At 39.0% G+C, this 14,710-nt stretch overlaps 1 protein-coding gene across 1 annotated transcript in view; it reads right to left on the bottom strand.

Annotated features, from left to right (window-relative positions):
• The window catches only part of chsy3 (chondroitin sulfate synthase 3), a 173,144-nt gene that overhangs the window by 23,319 nt on the left and 135,115 nt on the right, over nucleotides 1-14,710 (bottom strand). The gene's annotated exons all lie outside the window — the stretch shown is intronic.

Here is a 14,710-nt window from a genome sequence, read left to right on the forward strand (position 1 = left end):
GTCTGACCCAAGCATTTTTGAGCCAAAGAACATATACCCCACCCCTTCTTGGTTGCCTTGATTGTAGGTGTTCTCTTGTCAGAGTACAGAATTGTCCAAGGCTATGGGAACTTAAGACCTTAATGCTCTTGGGATGATGCCACATTAGTATTGTAAAGCGGGTGCTTCCTTACTTCTACTGTATGGCTGCCTTCTGCAGAATTTTGGGAAATGAAGGACTGGAACCCATTGTGCAGAGAGCAGACTATGAAGCTGCCTGAAATATTTAATATAAAATAAGATACAGTATTTTATTGCATAATAGTTGCCATTGCATAAAAGTCGCACCCCCCTCTGGGGAAGGCAAAAACAGAGTTTTGCCATTCCCTGCATAATAGTCGCAAACCTTAGTTCGCTCGCCCCCAAAAGGAGCAACCTCATGGGTGGGTGATGTTTCACTCGCCCGCATAGCTATCCCCTTTTAAGGTGCAGCCACATGAGTGAGTCATATGTTTCTGGCCTGCACAAGTCCTTCCTTTGAGGGCACAGCCATGTGGACAAGTACAGCATCACACACCCATGTGGCTGCACCCTCACAGTGACTATTTCACAATAAAAGAAACATCTCAGATGAGTCTTTTTTTTCACTGCATGATAGTCACCATCACATAACAGTCACACACCCCTTTTTGCCCCACAATGGGAGGGAATGCGACTAATATGCAATGAAATATGGTAGTTCTTTGATAGGAGAGAAAAGAAGGCATGTGCCATCACATGGGCCTAATTGAAATGGGCAAATGTCAAAATGTAGCCATGACCAGACCTTAGGAAAGCACTAGGGGTATTTTGGGATCTGTAGCCAAAAAAGTGACTTTTCCAATCTCTGATAATTAGTGTATATTGTTTGACCTAGAAAGTTGTTCATAGACAATAATATGTTCACTGGGTTGCATTAGACGAGCTCCAGAAAAAATACACATTTCTATTGATTTACAACAATAAAAGCACAATGGCTCCTTCAGTTCCTCTAGCATAAACCAATAATAATAATAATAATAATAATAATAATAATAATAATAATAATAATAATAACAACAACAACAACAACAACAACAACAACAACAACAACAACAACAACTTTATTATTGTACCCTGCCTCCATCTCTGTGAAGGGACTTGGGGAGGCTCACATAAGAAAAACAATCCATACATTTAAACACAATATAATAACATAGTTATAAAACAACATAACATGACAATTATTAAAACCAAGACATCAATTTCTATGTACAGAGGGTGATTAGTGCAAAAACTCTGAGTAAAGCAATATTAATAATAAGCAATATTAGTTATATTTTCCAGAAATATATTAATGCTATGATGCCCAGAACATATTTGAAAATACATCCTTGATGGTAAAATAGATAGAAAAGTGTTTGAGAAGATGTCATGGATGACAGACTTAACAGGTGCATTTCTCTGTACTGTCAAGAGCTATTCTCTTTGCCCATTTTTTCCTCATAGCTGTCAGAACAGCAATTAAGAAGAGTACTTGCAATCTGCTATCATCCATTAGACATTATTTCACAACTCTCTGTTCTTTTAGAGTGACAAGTGTGAGTTCAACTAAATTATATTACTGCATTGATGAAGGATCACAATCACTTTCAAGTTGCAGTAGGTGAGGTGCCTCACTCCTCCATTTCAGGGTGAGGTTTCATACCTCCTTCGACTATGGGCCAATTGTCATGGGCATTATTGTCATGTCCCCCTTCTACATTTGCAGGGAATTCAACAGAAGAAGTTCTAGGAGCATGGAGGCTACTATGAATGAGAATATTGGGATTTTGTAGGGGACATAACTGCAACAATGGGAGGGAAAGCAGACATAAAACAATTTATAATACCTATTATTATTATTATTTTATTGTATGACACAGCAAACAAGATAGATATGCTGGATTTCATATCACAAAATCACAAGTCGAACACTTCCCAATTGTCTAGGACTGTGTTATGTATTTTCGGATGATGCACGCAGATCCCAGTAGGGTGGCCTTTTGCAGTTGGCAGATTGTAATTTTGTCAATGTCTATTGCTTCCAAATTCCAGCTGAGATCACCACCGGGACCACCTGCACTGGTTATTATTATTATTATTATTATTATTATTATTATTATTATTAATAATAATAATAATAATAATAATAATAATAATGTCTTATCCACCTCTCCTCATGGCTTGAAGCAAGTTACAACATTGTTAAAACACACAATCAACTAAAACATTCTGTAAAATAAACATATAAAAACATATTTCTATAAAATATATATTGCAATATACAGAACAAAAATTAAACATAAGACACAAGTAATAATAATCATCTTTGGAAGTCTAAAAAGTGACATTAGAGCAATGTGCTAAAAAGAAATCAGTGAGATAGAAAGTATTTTTGCTCATTTATTTAATTTTAAATTTTAAATTTAATTTAATAAAGCATTGCCAACCATTTTGCCACATGAAACAATAAGGAACATCCAGGACTTCCTTATAATGAGGTATAATACTAACAAAGTATTTGCTTAATTTCAGACGTTCTGTTGTCTGGGTGCTTCCACGCAGCCCTAAAACTCAAGCTGAAGTGGATTAAAATAACCCGCATCAACACGGGTTCTAGTTTACACCCACCCACCCAAATCCCAATTGAAATCGGGATGGCATGAAACCGCCCTGAAGCCCCCCATTTCCCCCTAAAACTTATTTTTCACCTAAAACTTGCTGCTATAAATCCTCTCCTCATATCCTCCTGGTACAAGAAAATGACCCCTGGGGAGATGGGAAGGGTGAGGAAGAAAATCCCTCCTTACCCCCCTCCTCCCGTCTCTTCAGGTGTCATTTTCTCATGCCAGGAAGATGCAAGGAGTGGCTTTATGGTGGCAGGGGCCCTATTAAAGTAAGTTTCATACAGCTCTAATTGGCTTCATCCTACAAAATCCTGAAATGTGTAGTTTAATAAGGTTTTCTGTATCTGGAGCAAAGGCTCTTATTCCTAAGGAGCATCCACCTGTCCTCTATCCATTCAATGTCATCTAGTGACTCACTGTGATAATTAATATTAAATAATTTAAAATGGATCTATTTTCAAAATGGAGTAACCTTGAGATGCAGACCTTTGAGGTCCCTCTAGTATATGCAGTAAGAATGAAGGTCTATTTTCCAGAATCCAAGGTCTTGGAGCTATGGCTGAAAGAGACAGGCAGACACTGCTTTTTATTATGAGCGATAGATTAATTAGTTTCCACCCTCCTCTATGAACTATTGTTTTTGTTGTTTTAAATAAATCTGAATGTGACTTCAAGATAATTTACCATGACGTTCAAACAAGTTCAAGATTCTTTGTGAAGATGTGTGTAGGTTAACAAACATAATTGTCCTTGTCAAAATGATATGCTTTCTGTAATTTACAGTCAATTAATACAAATAGTTATGAAATATGGCAAATGCATTATTAAGCAGATGAAGGTTATCAAGATCAGGCAGGTAACCTCATAACAAACCTCTACTGCTAATTGATACTGATGACAGTGAAGGTTATGGAAAGCTTCTGCAGAGACATAAAATATATGCTGAGACTTTTAGAAAAAGAAATCTTGTTGCTGTGAAAAAACTTCATCCATTTTTTTAAAAATAAAAGCTGTTGAATCACAGTGGCTTCAGTTAATGCTAACACTATAACCTGATTATTCTTCCGATGAGACCATACAGTCGTCCCTTCACATTTGAGGTTTGGTTTTTTGTAGATTATTCACAGATTTAATTTTAAATTGTTCTTTTTTGGATTTTCGGAGTCTTGCAGTGTGGTCAGTTTCCTCCAGTCATGATGAACAACCTAAAGATTTCTAGAGAAAACACCTCTTCAGGAATCCATAGCTCAGCCAATATGATTCTATGTTCGAGTTCCAGTGGAAGTTGATTATAAAGTCATGGAATATCTAGAAAATCCTAGAGAGGTGTTCTCTCAAGGTTAAAAATGCAATCTCTTTATTAGTGGTGTTTCACTTTTATGCAGGTCCTGTGCCCTATCCCCAGCTAATATGAAGGGCTGGCTGTATTAATATGTATGAATATAGCCAGTATAATTTAGTTTCTTCTCAAGTGTAAGTTCTATGACATTAAAAGCTTGTGCACAACAAAACTGCCTTCTTACAAACATCTATATCAGTGGTTCTCAATCCGTGGGTCCCCAGACATTTTGGCCTACAACTCCCAGAAATCCGAGTCAGTTTACCAGCTGTTAGGATTTCTGGGAGTTGAAGGCCAAAACATCTGGGGACCCACAGATTGAGAACCACTGATTTCCATCTAGTTGCAGTTTTGGCTTGGAACACCTACCACTTTTGAAGTAGAAGCTATGGATTCAATTTACTTCTATCATTCATCTGCTGGCAAAACCACGTGAGTAGCAGCTGTGGTTGGTCCAGGCACCAGTTTTCTGTGCATCATATTCTCCAGCAACAGTGTGAGATGCTACAAATGTTTTCCTCCTGCAAAATGTAAGTAGCAGGACATCTATTTTTATCTTTGGGTAAAAGGTGGTATTGCTTATTGTTTACATTGTTAAAGGATTGTAACTATTTAAAAAATGAAGCTTCCAGGAAAGGTAATTGAACTTTTTCAGAAAAAGGACAGTTTGGAGAATCTAGAGAGGCTGAGAGCTACAAAAAGAACCCTGAAGACCACACATCTCTGGCTTAACACTTTGCACTCAGGGTCAAACGATATGGCACAAGGGATGAATCTGGGAAATGTGTACTTAATCATTTTTTAAAAAAATCTCATCCAGAGAAAGTGTGACTAGCCTAAAATCACCTAAGGAGCTCCATGGCTCAATGAGGATTTGAACCTGGATTGCCCAAATGTCAGCTCTCATCAGTAAGGATAAGGGGAATTTGCATAATATGTGCAATTGAAAAAAAGCTTTGTAAACATGAAGCTGAAATCCTATGTGGGCTGAAGAGGGGCATTGTTGCATGGAAAAGCAGCAATTGGAGAAAAAACTAATACCCTTCTTTCCTTGTCCTTGCTCAGGGGTGTAACATTGGGGAGGGGGACATTGCGGCCCCCCAATAACATCTGTGCTCAGTCTCCAAACATCTCTCATTACAATAACTTCAGTTGAACATCTAGAAATATGCACCCTAAGCAATGGGGTAGGCAAAGTTACCACAAAAATGTGAACATAGCATGTATTAACGTTCTAGAGGTGAATAATTTTAGTGTCTTATTATCTGCAATGCTAGAAATGTGGGTACTACAGGAAAATTGCGTGGAAGGGGGGCAGGGTTCTTGGTCAGAGGACTAAATGTTTTAATTTTGTTTCACCCCCATTTCTGACCTTCCATGCAAAATTGTAGGTTCTTGATTCACTCCATTTTTTTAAAAAAAATATCATTGATATAACAAGTTATTCCTTCAGATTTTAAGATCCATAATATATTGGCAGGAACCCACAAACATTGAACTGAGCTGTAGTTAGAATTACAGTCTGTTGAATCAGACATGCCCTGTGAAAAAAGAAGAAAGAGGAAGAAGAGGAGAAGAAGCAGCAGTCGCAAGAGGCCCCACTGTGAGGAGGAGGACAATGAATTAATGCCCTATCATCCATATGGAGATCATAGCAATAGATTTCTGTGATGGGCAGAATGATTCATTAATAAATTATTGTACGACAGGTAGTTCCTGGATTATAAACAAAATCGGTTCTGTAGGTTTGTTCTTAAGTTGAATTTGTGTGTAAATTGAAATTGGTATATTTTTTAAGTGTAACTCCATCCAAAAATATGTCTTTTTATTTTTGGAAAGCATAGGGAACATTTGTTTTTCTGTCTGTGCCTCTTTTCTGAAGATTTCATTTCACTTTCTATCCCTGGGACAAATGGATTTTGAAAATTTTGGGTTGTCGTGGAAACAAGGATTGGTGATAAAGCTTCAGTGGAGACACATTTTCCCCATGATAACTCTTACATGAGTGAATTTCCCCGTCTGAGGGATAGATTTTTCTCTAACTTCCTGCTGTTTCACCTCCATTTCTCACTAAGAGGTGTAGGTAAGTCTGATATTTGTAACTTGGAAACTGCCTGTACTTGGTCATACCAAACCTATTTGGCTTTTAAAATGGCTGTGTATTATTATTAGTCCCAACTAGAATAATTGAATCAATTGAATTTTCTTTGGTGTTGATGCCTCTGGTTATCATTTATTCAATAGGTCTCGTAATGATTTGGGACTAACAGATGGATTTAAGTCAAAGTACAGTAGAGTCTCACTTATCCAACATAAATGGGCCGGCAGAATGTTGGATAAGCTAATATGTTGGATAATAAGGAGAGATTAAGAAAAAGCATATGAAACATCAAAATAGGTTATGATTTTACAAATTAAGCACCAAAACATCATGTTATACAACAAATTTGACAGAAAAGGTAGTTCATTACACATTAATGCTATGTAGTAATTACTGTATTTATGAATTTAGCACCAAAACATCACAATGCATTGTAAACATTGAGTACAAAAATGCGTTGGATAATCCAGAACGTTGCATAAGTGAGTGTTGGATAAGTGAGACTCTACTGTAACTTCATATCACTTTACATTACAGCAGTGATGAAATTGTGTATCCCTATGTAGCCAATCATGAGAAATGCTGAGAGGTTCAGTTTGGCAACATCTGAGGATCCTTGCATTGCACCATGTATGAAAATGCATTCTCAATCTCAATTGCTATTGACATTTGCCATCAAGTTGACTTTGACATAGGGAGATCCTATGAATAAGAGGCCAGTTTGAGCATAGTCATCAACAACCCTGCTCATGTCTTGCACACTCAAGGCTGTAGCTTCTATTATTTAATCAATCCATCTGTGATATGGTCTTCTTTTTCGACTTCCTTCTACTTACCAATATGAGACCTGACATTATCTAAGTGTATATCAAGCATTATCATTTTGTGTCATCTTGTCTCAGGTATGATAACCCGAAACTGACTTATCATGTTCTAATGCGAGTTCAGACTATACTTGCTCTAGCTCCCACACTTTGCAATAATATTTGATGATAATGGGCTTATTAAGAGCCTAGTAAATTCATGATATGATGAGAAACATTTGTGTACCGAAACTGGACTATTAGTCCACTTAATTGACCACTGTTTAGCAAGAACTATCCAGGATTTCAGGGGGGTTTCCTTGGAGATGATACAGGTTGAAGCTGGAAGTTTTGGCATGCAAAGGGTGTATTTTGCCACTTAGCCACAGCTCTTTCTTAAATGTTTCAAGAAGATAGTGACATGACAGCACCTAAAGGCTTGTTCACACATTCATGTCTATCATTTCATTTATCTCTGCTTGATGACTAGCAGATGGATGTGTCAACTGACTGCTGAAAGGCATTCCCTTTGGGTAGTGCGTGCAAGTAACTGAGACACTCATACTCTGTATTTTTAGCATTCAATTTCCTGAGTGGCTAAAAAAAGTTAGAAACCTTATTTTAAAGGCTGGAAAAATTTGAAAGAGAGTCTAAGGTAAGTGACAATTCATCTCCCTGAGCAGGACATGCTTTTTTTTTTTTTTCTTCGTGTCAGGAGCAACTTGAGTCGCTTCTGGAGTGAGAGAATTGGCCGTCTGCAAGGACGTTGCCCAAGGGACGCCCGGATGTTTTTGATGTTTTTACCATCCTTGTGGGAGGCTTCTCTCAAAGCAAAGCTATGGAAAATTACATTGTATTCTACACCTCTAAGAATTCTTCAGTCGGTCCCAGAATAGTCTCTGACACTTTCTCAATCTCTTATAATAATTAGTTGTCTGTAAACTCTGTCAAATATTTTCAATTGAGAATTTGAGGGCTGAACTGAGAACAGAGTGGACAAGTTCACACCACAGATGAAGGGCTGCTAATCCACTGATCTGCTGCACCTAGTAAAAAATGTCTGGCTTGCTTTCCTTTCCATGCAGAGTTCCTTTCTTGTCAGATGCTACTAGAAAAATCTGACATCCTGAAAAAGCAGTATTCTTGGTGGAAGCATTGTAGTGGGTGAAAATACCCCCACCATTATATAGCATTGTTCTTGTGGTATTTAAAAATGTATGGAGAAATTGTGAGGGAATGTGAAAAGGGAATTGTTATCAGAAATTGATTTATAGTTGCAATCCTTCACAGAAATTTTCTATATTTCTAAGAAGACGATTCTACTGTATTTTATTTAAATGATTCACCAAACCATTATTGAAAGAATGACATTCAAGTCAACGACCTCATCAAACAGGGCTTGGGAAGCATCCTAGGAGGCTTCCCCACCAGTCCAGTGACAGATGGGCATGCTGTCCATCCCACGATGTTGCTGGACCTCGGGCAGAGGCCTCACCCACAATTGGAGTGGAAGTGTTGTACAGCGCTTCCCTCCCTACACGGGAGCCTGCCTGTGTTGTGCTGACTTCAATGGAGTCAGCACGGATCCTCGCTGCTTGGGTGACGCTTCCCCCATATGATGGGGGAAGCATCACCATGAGGGAGCGGTGCTTACCGTGACAGATTCACTCTGCTGTCCCTCTGTTTCTTTGGTGACTCATGTGTTAATTGCAAGTCACTTTTGGTGTGAGAGAATTGGCCATTTACAAGGACGTTGCCCAGAGGTTTTCCAGATGTTTTACCATCCTGTGGGAGCCTTCTCTCATGCCCCCACATGAGAAGCTGGAGCCGACAGATGGGAGCTCACCCTCCCCCAATTCAAACTGCTGACCTTTCAGTCAGCAGTCCTGCCGGCACAAGGGTTTAACCCATTGTACCACCAGTGAAGGCACTAATGGTCACATTAAGGCAGCTGCTTAAGTACCAGATGCTGTGAGGTAAGGAGTGGTATCAAGTTCTCGGAGATCAGAATGATATGCACCACACAGCTAGCCTTGTGCTCTCTGTGCTGTCCTGTTGCCCCTCCTTGTGGTGAAGGATGTTGTCCCCGTCAACAATGAATTTGCTGGTGGGAGGAGGGGCTTCTGGAATTTGTAGCCCAAAAAGAACCAAAAGCTCAAATGGGGAGATCTTAAAAGTGTGAGCTTCCTCCCTGGGTCCACTTGAGAAGCATGCCTCAAACTTCTTTTGAGTAGTGTCAATTTAGTAAGGTTTGTCCGTCCTGTCTGCAGATAAGCAAGGCAAGCTGTATCTTGAAGTAAGTGGTAACCAGGAAAGAGAGCTGTCTCCCACAAAGGAAAAGGGGAGCAATTAGGCTAACATACCATTCTGAATACATCTAACCTAATTCTGTCTTGAAACCTAAGCAGAGTTAGCCCTGGTTAATACTTACATTGGACTCTGCCAGATTTTAATGTAGGACTAGGAAGCAATCCTCCATGAAACCCTGGACATCCATTGCTGTTGGTCACATATGCTAACATGGGCTAGATGGACCAAGAACTTGGCTCATTATAAGACAATTTTTTAATGTTTTTTGGGATTATGGGTCCTCTCCTTTGTGGAATGAGCTCTTCACAGCCCTATTCCCCATGCCTTTCCACAAGGTAATGCAACACTATTTTGTCTTTGAAAAGGTAGGGGAGTGACTTTCAGAAAAGGAGCTACTATTATCCATTAGGATTTTTACAAAATACCCTTCAAGAACGCTTAAAGTACTGATGGTTTTTTGGTAAGCATTTTCTGACATAGCTAAATGTAGCATGCCATTTCACAGTTCTTTGCTATTGATTATACTACCATTCAAAACATGGTATTTGCTATCAGATGTAACATTTTATCTGTAGTGCTTTTTTCCCAAGCCGGAACAACAAAGAATTACAAAAGCCTTTAAGACTACTTATATTCATTTTATCCAAGCCATGTCTTCTATAACTGTAATATTCCAGTTGATATCTTCCAAATGACATTCATCTTTTGTCTGTGACTCTTCTCGTTAGAATTGGATATGATGATGATGACGAAGATAATGATAGTCTTTCTTGAAAAATCTTACATAAAGGCATCAAGTCTGTGGATCTTTCTGTTTTGTTTTTCAAATGAGACAAAAAAAATGAGACATGAAACTTTCACTATTAGAAATGATTGAGACAGTTGTACAGACACTGTTCAAAAAAATCTTACCATTTAAAGTTTTTAAAATTCAGGCTGAAAGTATATAACCTGGTAAAACGTTTTTTAAAATTACCACAGCACAAATTATTCTTCATAGAGCCTGTAGTAATGTTCTCACGTGCATTAAAATGGTTCTAATGCATAATGATACCAAATATAACATGTCCATTATGGCTTATTACTTTGTTTCAAAGTTATAAAAACAATAGAAACTAAATGTTTTGCTTTTAGTTTTTTTATGAATGGAGAACTACAGAGGGCTGAGTTCAAGCCTTTAACTGTGGTGGGGAATATATGGGGAGCTGACTCCAAAAGCAATTTTCTGGGTTAACAAGATTTTTTTTCTGATAGTGAAATTCAGGCACTAGATTGTCTTCCCACTAGTTTAGAATTGGTAATTGTGGTGACAATGGTTGTGGTGGTGTCTGATGCTGCTACCTCCTTCGTTCCTTAATTTGGCATGTGAAAAACCTATGTTTGAGCTGAAATGCTTCTCATCCATCTTACTCCTGTCTTGGCTGCAAATAAAGGAAGTATTTTCAACTATATTTCATGGCTGGTGGTAATTTTATATTCCAGGTTTTATGGCAAGTCATGCTCACCCGAAGTATATGAACATCATGAGGATGGCCAGAAGTAAGTTCAGGGTGACTCTGAGTTTTCTTGTCACCCTTAGTCAAAATCTTAAACATGTTCTCTTTAAAAGAACTATCATTCAGAGAAAGTTCAATACCTAGAATGCATCCTTTAAAGTAGTGCTAATCAAAGTGGTGGTCCATGGTGCATTGCCAATCTGCTAGCTGTAATCCTAGGACATTTCTCAGGAAAGAAAGAATTGTAGCCAACAAAAACAAATATAATGCTGGTTCCCAATATCAGATAGATTAAGAAGGGTTGCTTTAAAGTTCAGACCTGGAGGTCACAAAACCACCACTTCCTGACATTGCATAAATCTTGGTCATTCTTTCTGAGTTTTAACCAGGCAGGCTGTCAGTATTTTCTCAGGGGTTTTTTGGAATGGTACTACGGTACACTCTCCAACATTTTACAAATGAAAATCAGGGCATGTCTGGGCAAACAGCAGCAGACTGTGGTCAGGGTGACAAAAGCTATTCATGAGGAAGAACACACAAGATAAGATATAGCAGTTTGCTTTTTTCCGTGTCTACCAGACAAAGAGAGCCAGTCTGGCATAGTGTGTTGAGTGTTGAACTGTGACTCTGGAGACCAAGATTCAAAACCTTGCTCAGCCATAAAAATGCATTGACTATAAGTAAATAGCACACTCTTGGGCCCCCAAACCCCTATGATCAGTTTATCTTATGGCCACAAATAGTAAACAACTTGAAGGCACACAACAACAATACCTGGTACAGACTTCAGGTTTTGGACTCAGTTTGCAGCAAATTAAGTAAGCCTGGAAAAATTGGAGGGGGAGGGGAGTCAAGGGAGGAAAGAAAAACTGTAATATTTTCAAAGTAGCTGGAAATATGGGATGACTGAAGATTAATCAGTCCCTGTCAAATCAGGACAGTTGGAGGATATAAGTGAGAGTTGACAGAGATTTTCTGTTGGCAGAAGTATGTTTGTCTCTCCATACATCCTCAGCTTCCCCACCCCCATATCATTGTTATCTATCAGTAGAAACCAAAGAAGCCCTAGCCAGAGCTTATTAGCTATTTTTGTACTGCCATCTCCCTGAATCTCAGGTCACATTGCTTGAGAATTCAAGAAACTAATATATATAGATAGAGATTATATAAGTTTCTAGATCCACATTATCAAGGTTAATCTGAATATTACTGAATTTACAGCATGTGTTATTACACTGGCTCTTGTTTTTACAATAGGTACTTTTATATTACATTCTAACAGATGCTGCACTATGAGTAGTAATCTCAGTGGGTTCACAAAACTGTCATTACTGTCCTTTTATTTTCTGAAAGTCATCAGTGCTAATGTTGTAATTAGGAAAAAAGCCACTTTTACAAAAATTCTATCATCTGTGCTCTGGGAGTGAGTGCATTTTGGCTGCTCATTTTGTGATTAATAGTGAGACTTGACCTTTTCATCTGGGAAGTGAAATTACCTGAACTATTCAAGGAGGCTTATTTGGAGTCCACACATTAGTCAATGGCTGAAAATAACAAACAAAAGTCAATATTAGGTCGGAAATATATGGGGAAACTTTCATCAACATAGTTATTAAATTATTAGGTTGATACAATTTTACTATCAGTAAATTAATCTTTAACACTTGTAAACACTGTTGTAAAACATAATGGTGCAAGATTGCCCACTGCCTAAGGCAAGAGGTTACCAGATTTGCTGTAGCTGCATTGTAGCTCCATAGAGAGCCACCAGTGTTGTTCTCTATTAATCTGGTCTGTCTGAAATGCCTAGGGACTTCATCAGATTACTCTGGGAAGTGTTCAGAAGTGTACAGAAGAAGAGAGTTCAGTCTAACTTCATTCCATAATAAAAATGAGTTTTCCCTACCTTGGGATCACACTGTTTAGTGCACTCAGTTGTCTTGCGTATTTTTCAATGAAGATGTTTCCACACTGTAGACATTTGGCCCCATCCACCATCCCTCTCGGTGCTTTTTGGTACTTCAACTCCCACAATTCCCAACAGCCGAGAGGGAGAGGGAGAGCGAGGGGGTGGGAGGGAATCCCATTTGGAACAACAGAAGCAGAGGCTCAGCTGGTGTTTTGGACTACAACTCCCACAATTCCCAACAGCAGAGAGGGAGGGGGGAGAGAAGAGGTGGGAGGGAATCCCATTTGGAACGGCAACAGCACTGGCCTTCCCAACACAGACAAATCATGGAAGGAAGGAAAAGGGTACCTAAAAGGCTTTTTTTTTTGTTGAAAAGTAGAAGCATTATGAGGTAGCTTACAACCAAACCTTCCTTCTTGGGAGAAAAGGACATTCCAGAAATTGCCCCAAAAAGTTTATTTTGACTCCTCCCCCAATTTCTCTTCCCACAAATTGGGTGATTCTAACCTGGAAGCAACGAGGGCTACTTCATTGGAATTTTGGCAAAACATCCGGAGTTTTGAGAAAAATCAATTTCCTCACCTCTTCCTGATACGTTGGAAAAAAATGCTGCCCTCAACATTTAAAAGATTCAAAAACTGCACTTTAACCAAAACAAATGTAATGGTCTCATGGAAAACCAGATTTTAAATGTAGAACTCAGTAGAATTTAATAAAATGATAAAGTGGTAGGTCTGAAGGACTGTTCCTTAAAGTCAGAACTGGCTGGCAGGATGACCTAGAAGAGCACCATCACCATACAAATGATTGGCCCAAACACAATCTTTTTTTTTTTTTGAGATGCTGATTTTTCAAGGGTGATGCTGCCCCATTTAAAACAATTTTAACCCTGTTTCCCTGGTCAGTCAAGTCACTCACTAATGCAGCTCTCTTTTGTTTCAAATTATAGCTCTCACTGACCAACCACCATTTATGGATTGTCATCCATCCAATTACTAACTCAGACCTGTTATTTAACACCTCCAGTATTTCATCAACATCCAAAGGGGAAGGAGAAGAAGCTGTGTGTCATCAGTATACTGATGGTACCTTAGTACAAATCTTCAGTGACATTTCCTGGTGATTTCTCATATATTGTAAATGGCCAGGGACAAATTCAAGCTGAAGTATATCATCACCACCTCCTGCAATCTGTCAAATGGGTGTCAGAGCAGGTCTTTGGAATGTGATAGTTTCAGTCCACAATCCAAACAGAAAGACCTGAATAATAGTGTAATTGATAATACTGAGGCACCAAACAATCAATAGGATTGCTCTCTAAATGTCCTGTAAGGGTCTCTTCACAAAAGCCATGCAAAGCATCCCACTTCACCTGGGTTTGCAGCAAAAAGACTGGGTCAGCTCACTCTCAGTGACCCTTTCCCTATTACATGTGGGAAGCATTGCAATTCTGCAGAGGATCCATGCACAACATGGGAGGCCTCCCGTGTTGTGCATGGATCCTCTGCAGAATTGCAATGCTTCCCTGGTTGGGGGCTGGGCCTCCTCTAGAAGTCACACAGCAGTGTGTGATGGCCAGCATAGGGCTCTGTCCCCAAGACAGGGTAAAAGCATCATAGGTTTTTAGGTGAGTGTGATGAGGTCATAAGAATATAAGAATATCTGGAAGTAAACTAATGACAGTGAATTGAGCACTTTGCCTGCAAAAGAAATATATGTAGTTAGACAATACATGGAATTATCTTCTGAATCTGGAAGTGCCCCTCCCCCCAAAAATATAAATCTCAGTTGTTTCTTTCAAGGAAACCAAAACCACTGTGTTGCTGTGAGTTTTCTGGGATATAGGGCCATGTTCCAGAAGCATTTTTTCCTGACGTTTCACCCACATCTATGGCAGCCATCGTCAGAGGTTGTGAGGTCTGTTGGAAACTAGACCTCACAACCTCTGAGGAAGCCTGCCATAGATGTGGATGAAACATCAGGAGAAAATGCTTCTGGAACATGGCTATACAGCCCGGAAAATTCACAGCAACACAGTGATTCCGGCCATGAAAGCCTTCAACAACACATAAAACCACTGTGCCTG

The sequence above is a fragment of the Anolis carolinensis genome, chromosome 2 (assembly GCF_035594765.1).
Source record: "Anolis carolinensis isolate JA03-04 chromosome 2, rAnoCar3.1.pri, whole genome shotgun sequence".
In the NCBI taxonomy this organism is placed as follows: domain Eukaryota; kingdom Metazoa; phylum Chordata; class Lepidosauria; order Squamata; family Dactyloidae; genus Anolis; species Anolis carolinensis.